General features: G+C 33.5%; 1 long non-coding RNA gene across 1 annotated transcript in view; it reads left to right on the top strand.

The window, feature by feature from the left end:
* Positions 1 to 7,678: 7,678 nt before the first annotated feature.
* LOC111089456 overlaps positions 7,679 to 8,773 on the top strand; it is an 8,879-nt gene continuing 7,784 nt past the window's right edge. Inside the window, exon 1 of the long non-coding RNA XR_002613734.1 lies at positions 7,679 to 7,714. This is a non-coding gene — a long non-coding RNA (uncharacterized LOC111089456). The remainder of the gene's footprint in view (positions 7,715 to 8,773) is intronic.

The raw sequence follows: 8,773 nt of genomic DNA, 5'->3' as shown, positions 1-8,773 counted from the left end.
GTTCTGTATTGTTGTACTTTCCTGTACTTAATACTCGGGGTACAATGTTTAGTATACGTGTTATGTTGATTGTTCTGTATTGTTGTACTTTCCTGTACTTAATACTCGGGGTACAATGTTTAGTATACGTGTTATGTTGATTGTTCTGTATTGTTGTACTTTCCTGTACTTAATACTCGGGGTACAATGTTTAGTATACTTGTTATGTTGACTGTTCTGTATTGTTGTATTTTCTTGTACTTAATACTCGGGGTACAATGTTTAGTATATGTGTTATGTTGATTGTTCTATATTGTTGTAAGAAAACTATTGTAAGCAGCCTTTTGGAAAAAATAAAAATCTTGCAAATAATTTTCAATTATTAATATTACATATTTGAAAATGTTGCGCATTGATCTCATTAAAACATCGTGAAATACGAAACGAATTAGATTAGAAAAACAATAGAATATTTCTAACCAGAAAATTATCATGACAGAGAAGAATGAAGATAGTGTCCCTACCAAGGTTATGTCTGGGCTGACATTTGTTTCTGCCCAAACAATTTTGACCTAAGGAAACGTCTGCGATTCTTTTCAGATCAAACTACAGTAAACATCAAACTACAGTATACATCAAACTACAGGTAAACATCAAACTACAGTATACATCAAACTACAGGTAAACATCAAACCTGATGATGACAAAACCTTGTCGAAACGAAAAACTTTAATATAAGTTTAACATGACAGCAAATGTACAACTTCAGTACCCATTTAAGCCGTCTCCAGCCATTATTAGTCTCAAAGTGGGTTCCTCGTCATCGAAGTTATAAGTAAAGTGAACAAAACAGGGATATAAGTAAAGTGAACTATACAGGGCTATAATTAAGGTGAACTACTCAGGGATATAAGTAAAGTGAACTATACAGAGCTATAATTAAGGTGAACTATACAGGATTATAAGTAAGATGAACTACTCAGGGTTGTAAGTAAAGTGAACTATACAGGATTATAAGTAAGATGAACTACACAGGGACTGTTATATCGACACACAATTCAGTTAGTCCTCATAGCTTCATACCGACTCTTATATATATATATATATATATTCAGTTCAGTCAGTTTAAATAGTTATATCCTGATACTTGTATAGATACACAGTTTATTCAGTTCTTACAGTGTCACCGTACACTCTTATAGATACATATTTCTTACAAGTATACAGCTCATCGAGTCTTTTAGTTTTGTCTTGACAGTGATGTACAAATGAAACGTCACATTAGAAATATTAGAAAGATAAGCGATAGAGAATCTAGGCTGATGAAGTTGGAAATGAATAGAAGCTACATACGCATAGTTGGTTTAGAAGATGTAGATAAAATATTTAGATTAATGAGCTACGTTCACGTAGTTGGTTTAGAAGATGTAGATAAAATATTTAGATTAATGAGCTACGTTCACGTAGTTGGTTTAGAAGATGTAGATAAAATATTTAGATTAATGAGCTACGTTCACGTAGTTGGTTTAGAAGATGTAGATAAAATATTTAGATTAATGAGCTACGTTCACGTAGTTGGTTTAGAAGATGTAGATAAAATATTTAGATTAATGAGCTACGTTCACGTAGTTGGTTTAGAAGATGTAGATAAAATATTCAAATTAATGACAATTTGCCCTCAGATCTTTTCGGCTTCTACTCGTTAGCCCTAGTGGCACAGCGGTATGTCTGTGGAATTACAACGCTAGAAACCGGGTTTCGATACCCATGGTGGGCAGACCACAGATAGCCCTTTGTGTAGCTTTGTGCTTAACTTCAAACAAACAAACAAAATCTACTCGTTAAAAAAAGTAGTAAAGAAATTTTGCTCTTTTACTTTTAATGATGTACAATAATATATATATTACAGATTTATGTAACTATAAACATGTTGTTTACACATCAGTAATATCGTAGTAACCATGGTTACAAACAGTTGTTTTGTTGTCAGTCACATGTCCCATACTGACGTCAATAGACACCTGTAGGGAAAGTAAAAGTTCTTTATCCTATTTTAAAATTCAAAAATCTCAAACTAGCATCGGCTTTTACATTAGTGTTCAGAGCATAGTTTTAAATAATAAACTGAAAGATGTGTATAACGTACATACAGGCAGACAGCATACTTGATTACAACATCGGCTTTTACATAAGTGTTCAGAGCATAGTTTTAAATAATAAACTGAAAGATGTGTATAACGTACATGCTGGCAGACAGCATACTTGATTACAACATCGGCTAGTGTTGATTTACTAAATATCAAGTGCTTGTTGACTTTCTCCATTTTCTGTGATTTGTCATCCAAACGAGACACGTTAAAGTAGCTGTAAGATTAGACTTCAACAACTGTGACTACCTCTGTGCCGTTTCGGGTTTCTAAAACATATTTACTTGGTCTGCCAACTCTTGTTCACATTTTAAATATAGTGGTAAATTTCTTTACTGCTAACATCTGGTGACTCATAATTCTAACTGTAATTTAGCTCTTGATATTTATTAATATCAATATTTGTCTTTTTTTTTTTACAAAAGTTGTTGTTTTTTATTACTGAAGACAAATTACATAGAATCTTAGATCATGAACAAAATTATTTGTTGCTTGATAATAAAACAAGAAGAAGAAACTTATAGAAATTACTGCTCACCCTAGCGTCACCGATAGTTTTACAAGAACTTGCAGAGTGGAATTTCAAAGTAAAGGAAAAATGAAAATATATTTTGATGCATGGCAGCATTCTTACGCAAAAAACTGTTGACGTTTGAGTGTTTCAAGTGTTGTGTTTCACATCTCAGTTTATATTTATCTTTTTGTTATTTTGATATTAATAAGTCATTTTTTTCTCGAAATTTTTTTATATTTTTTAAAGTCCTTCAAGTAAACACATCATAACTTCTTGCTAGCTCTGTTCGAGACCTCCTTGTCTATTAATTGTCAGTTATCCGAGTTTCTTGCAGGGAAGATAGCAGATGACGTCTATAAATAGAAAGCTGTCTTTTCTGTCTGCAAATCAGGTTATGGCTCAGAGGCATAAAAAGAGGTTTTACGTGTAAACTTAGCTTAAATTGTTTTCTTATATTACAGTCAGGTTCTTATTTGTTTAAGACATTTTTATTTATTCTAAACATTTAGTAGACTGAAAGATTTTGATACGGTTTTTGACTTTATGTTTTATTATAAATTTTTGTGAGATTTAATATTGCTTTAATTTGGCTAAGATCTTGGTATTTTTGTCATTAAACATTGTGTTAGCTTTGGGTTGATTTTCATTTTACAGTTTCACTTAGTTGTAGTTTACTTTACAAGGACTGGACTGGTGAGACAGAGCTCATTAAGGTTTCACTTCTTTTCTCTTTTTCACCAGTCCAACACAGCCACAACAGACACACTTACTCTTGTTTTCATTGTGGTTGTGTTTTTGTTGTTTAATGTGCATTTGACTCTTTCTTCGTGAAGAACTCAGTTTGAGATTCAAAAGATAAACAGGTACGTATAATCTGTAACTCTTTATTGCCCCTGGTGGCTCACTAGTAAGTCTGAAGGGTTATAATGCTATAAATCGGGTTTTGATACCCAAAATGGGCACAGTGCAAATGGTCCATTGTATAGTTTTGTGAGTAACAGTAACAAATCTAAACTCTGTATCCTTTGAATCTCCAGTTAGTGGGTCCTAACTGACTACTGTTGTGGACATTGTTGCAATGTATTGAGTCTATACTATTAACATTATATTTATGTACACTGTTAAGATGATATTATTGTAATCTATTGATTCTACACTGTTAACATTATATTCATGTACACTGTTAAGATGATATTATTGTAATCTATTGATTCTACACTGTTAACATTATATTCATGTACACTGTTAACATGATATTATTGTAATCTATTGATTCTACACTGTTAACATTATATTCATGTACACTGTTAAGATGATATTATTGTAATCTATTGATTCTACACTGTTAACATTATATTCATGTACACTGTTAACATTATATTCATGTACACTGTTAACATGATATTATTGTAATCCATTGATTCTACACTGTTAACATTATATTTATGTACACTGTTAACATGATATTATTGTAATCTATTGATTCTACACTGTTAACATTATATTCATGTATGCTATTAACATGATATTCCCCAACTACTGAAATTATATTATTGTACCTAATTGTGAGTATGAAATTATTATTAGGTCACTAGGGCTAAATGCTAGGCTTATGATGATATGTAAGAATCAGTAGATAAGCTGGTTGGATTGGTGGGATCAGGTCAATGGGAGAAGGTAGCTTCTTGGAATGTGTGGTTTACATTTGAATGGGGTAGGGTCTGGCTATTAACTCAACTGTAAGACCAGCTAGGACTAGACAGTGGTGAGGGCCAGAATAATAAAGAAAAAATAAGGTGCGTAGTGTGGGAAAGGTAGAAAAGTAGTTATATTGGAGGATAGATTGTTATCAGTGTAATGATAGGAGTGTGAGAAATATAATGGATGACTTTAGAGCACTGGTCGAAACATGGGATTATGATGTAATAGGAATAACTGAAACCTGGCTAAATGTAGACAATTTTGATGAGAGGAATTGCTTCGAAATAAGGTGTTATAGATTATTTGACAGGAATAGAGTACTAAAGAGAGGGGGGAGGAGTGGCTTTATATCTAAAATGGAGTTAGAATCTTTTCACGTTGAGGATATCAAAGCTAACAGCAATGATGTTGAATCTGTTTTGGTTTCTGTTAGTGGTTATAAGGGGAGAAGGCTTTTAGTTGTAATTTGTTACAGACCACCAGATGAAGCTGATAAAAGTAATGATGAATTTTACATTACAGGTGTGTATTTGGTGTATTTGGATTTTCAGAAAGCATTTGGCAAGTTGCCACATAAAAGGCCTGTAATAAAGTTATCTCTGTAGGTGAGGGGGATATGTTGGCTAATTGGTTAGAAAACTGGCTGGATGGAAGAGAGTTTGATGGAGTTCACTCAAATTGGATTCATGTGTCAAGTGGGTTACTTAAGAGCTCACTGCTAGGACCTTAGCTCTTTTTGATTTCACCAATGACATAAATGAAGAACTGGTCAATAGATAGTTTAAATTTGCTGGTGACATTGAAGTTTTGGGTGTTGCTGGCTATGAGGAGGATGCTGCTACTTGAGAAAAGTATTTGGATTATTTGGTAAGTTGGGCAAATAAATTGTAAATGGCTTTTAATTATATTAAATGCAAAGGAATTTGAATTATGAGTATCATTTTTATGGGAATAACCTTAATAGTGTTATGAAAGTAAAACATCTCTGTGTTCCGGTTGACCAGTTTCTTAAGCCACCCAAGCAGTGTGCTGTTGCTAGTGGCAGAGCAAATAGGATTTTAGGTTGTATCTACAAAAATATTGAATAAAAACCTAAAGAGGTTATAATGTCATTGTGTAGATCACTGGTTAGGCCACATTCGGAGTATTGTGTTCAGTCTTGAGGATCTGATTGAGGTGCTTAAGATTGTTGATGGTGTTTATGCTGCATCTTTTCGTATTCAGTGGCGAGACTAGGATACAGAAGTATAGCTTTTAGCAGGGTGGAAGTCATCTTCAGCTAAGACTGCTTTATATTTTCTAACAGGGTGGTGTTGGTCTTTGGAATGAGTGGCCTTCAGATGTGGTAGATGCATTTAATTTAAGGGACTAATAATGGTTCGAGACTGGTTGACTGAGGCAGTAAGATATAATGTATCAATTATTGTGGTTTTTGCTTCTTCTTCCTCCCTTTTCAAACTACACCTGGTTGACTGAGGCAGTAAGATATAATGTATCAATTATTGTGGTTTTTGCTTCTTCCTTCTCCCTTTTCAAACTACACCTGGTTGACTGAGGCAGTAAGGTATAATGTATCAATTATTGTGGTTTTTGCTTCTTACTTCTCCCTTTCAAACTACACCTGGTTGACTGAGGCAGTAAGATATAAAGTATCCATTATTGTGGTTTTTGCTTCTTCTTCCTCCCTTTTCAAACTACACCTGGTTGACTGAGGCAGTAAGATATAATGTATCAATTATTGTGGTTTTTGCTTCTTCTTCCTCCTATTTAAAAATACACCTGGTTGACTGAGGCAGTAAGATATAATGCATCCATTATTCTGGTTTTTGCTTCTTCTTCCTCCCCTTTCAAACTACACCTGGTTACAAGTTCTTAAATGATGATTCAGCTATAAAGGCTTCAGAGTGACTTATCAAGCTTTTACTAAAAGATTCCATTCCACGAAAAACACATTTAATAAAAACCCATGACTCAGTACAAAATACAAGTGACTATTATGCTACTTTTCAACAACGTCTATTTCGTGCAACGATTGTTTAAAAAGTATTTTGGTTGACTAAACTCATTGTATGATACACGAGGTTTCCTTTGATTGTCACTTTTCCGTAATGAAAGTTTAAAAAGTAGTTGGATGACTAAACTCACTGTATGATACACGAGGTTTCCTTTGATTGTCACTTTTCTGTAATGAAAGTTTAAAAAGTAGTTGGATGACTAAACTCACTTATGATACACGAGGTTTCCTTTGATTGTCACTTTTCCTGTAATGAAAGTTTAAAAAGTAGTTGGATGACTAAACTCACTGTATGATACACGAGGTTTCCTTTGATTGTCACATTTCTGTAATGAAAGTTTAAAAAGTAGTTGGATGACTAAACTCACTGTATGATACACGAGGTTTCCTTTGATTGTCACATTTCTGTAATGAAAGTTTAAAAAGTAGTTGGATGACTAAACTCACTTTATGATACTGTGGACTATACTGATTTTATTTTACGATCAGGGTGTAGACTATACTGGTTATAGTTAAGGATCAGGGTGTGGACTTTACTGATTTTACTTTAGGACCAGGATGTGGACTATACTGGTTTTACTTTAGGACCAGGATGTGGACTATACTGGTTTTAGTTAAGGATCAGGATGTGGACTTTACTGATTTTACTTTAGGACCACGATGTGGACTTTACTGATTTTACTTTAGGACCATGATGTGGACTTTACTGATTTTTGCTTTAGGACCAAGATGTGGACTATACTGGTTTTAGTTAAGGATCAGGATGTTGACTTTACTGATTTTACTTTAGAACCAGGATGTGGACTTTACTGATGTTACTTTAGGACTTTACTGATTTTGGTTAGGGATCAGGGTGTGGACGGCACTGGACTTTATTGATTTTAGTTGAGGATCAGTGTGAAAGTGTTAGCTATAATAATATTATTTTCAGATCAAGATCAAGTTGTAAATTGCATTGATTTGTTATTTGATAAGGATCAAAGTTGAACTACGCTAATCTATTGACTGATAATGATGAAGATGTGGTCCATTTCCAGATAAGGATCACGGTTTGAGTTACAACGATATTACATCTTGATAAAAGTCAAGGTCTGAGCTACAGAAGACATCAAGATCAAGGTGTAGAATATACTGTTCGACTACTTGATCAAAATCGAAGTGAGAGATACACTAATTTATTTTCTGATCAAAATCAAAGATTTGATCATAATAAAGTAAGAACTACAGAGCGTGATTGATTTACGTTAACTTAGATTAATTTATAATTTAATTTTCAAAGATATGTATTTAATATTTTTAAAGTTTCAATCTTATCTTTATGTTTCAGGGGCTTCGGGAAGCAAGGCTACCAATGTCAAAGTAAGTTCTATATCGTTTTATTGTTAGGTTTTGTTCTACCATAACAATGAGAAAGGTTTAAATGTAAGTTCTATATCGTTTTATTGTTAGGTTTTGTTCGACCATAACAATGAGAAAGGTTTCAAAGTAAGTTCTGTATCGTTTTATTGTTAGATTTTGTTTCACCATAACAATGAGAAAGGTTTCTTATTGTTATGGTCGAACAAAACCTAACAATAAAACGATATAGAACTTACTTTTAAACCTTTCTTATTGTTATGGTCGAACAAAACATAACAATAAAACGATATAGAACTTACTTTTAAACCTTTCTCATTGTTATGGTAGAACAAAACCTAACAATAAAACGATATAGAACTTACTTTCAAAATCTAACAATAAAACGATACAGAACTTACTTCTAAACCTTTCTTTTAAACCTTTCTTATTGTTGTGGTGAAATTAAGTTCTGTATCGTTTTATTGTTAGATTTTGTTTCACCATAACAATGAGAAAGGTTTAAAATTAAGTTCTGTATCGTTTTATTGTTAGATTTTGTTCCACCATAACAATAAGAAAGGTTTAAAATTCGAATAATAAGTGTACCCGGTGCACCATTCATTCTTATATACACTGAGTGGTCACAAGTAAATAGACACCTAATTTTTCGTCATTTAACTGATTTATGCTAACTAATTTGTGTTCATAGAGCACTATATAAATGAAAATGGTCCGCACACTAATTACCTTGTGCTACGACATGCCTAGAACTCAGGGTTCTCTAGAATTGTCAGATTTTGTTAGAGGAAGGATAGTTGGTCAAGCAGATGGTGGAATAAGTCAGCGGCAAATTTCGCAGAATTTGGGAATCCCGCTTTCGACAGTCAACAGAATCATCGCGCAGTTCAGGACACACGGCAAGGAAACAACTGAGCAGCGTCCGGGTCGTCCTGGTCCATCGGAGAGGACAAAAAGGGTTGTCAAGAGGAGCATCGAAATGGATCCCAGATTAACGACTGCAGAAGTGGCCAAAGTTGGTGGGATGAACCCGAAATCTGTTCAACGGATTCTCTACAGATT

This window comes from Limulus polyphemus, unplaced genomic scaffold (genome assembly GCF_000517525.1).
Source record: "Limulus polyphemus unplaced genomic scaffold, Limulus_polyphemus-2.1.2 Scaffold6305, whole genome shotgun sequence".
Lineage (NCBI taxonomy): Eukaryota > Metazoa > Arthropoda > Merostomata > Xiphosura > Limulidae > Limulus > Limulus polyphemus.
The sequence above is the reverse complement of the archived record's forward strand: the minus strand, read 5'-3'. Positions and strand labels throughout refer to the sequence as shown.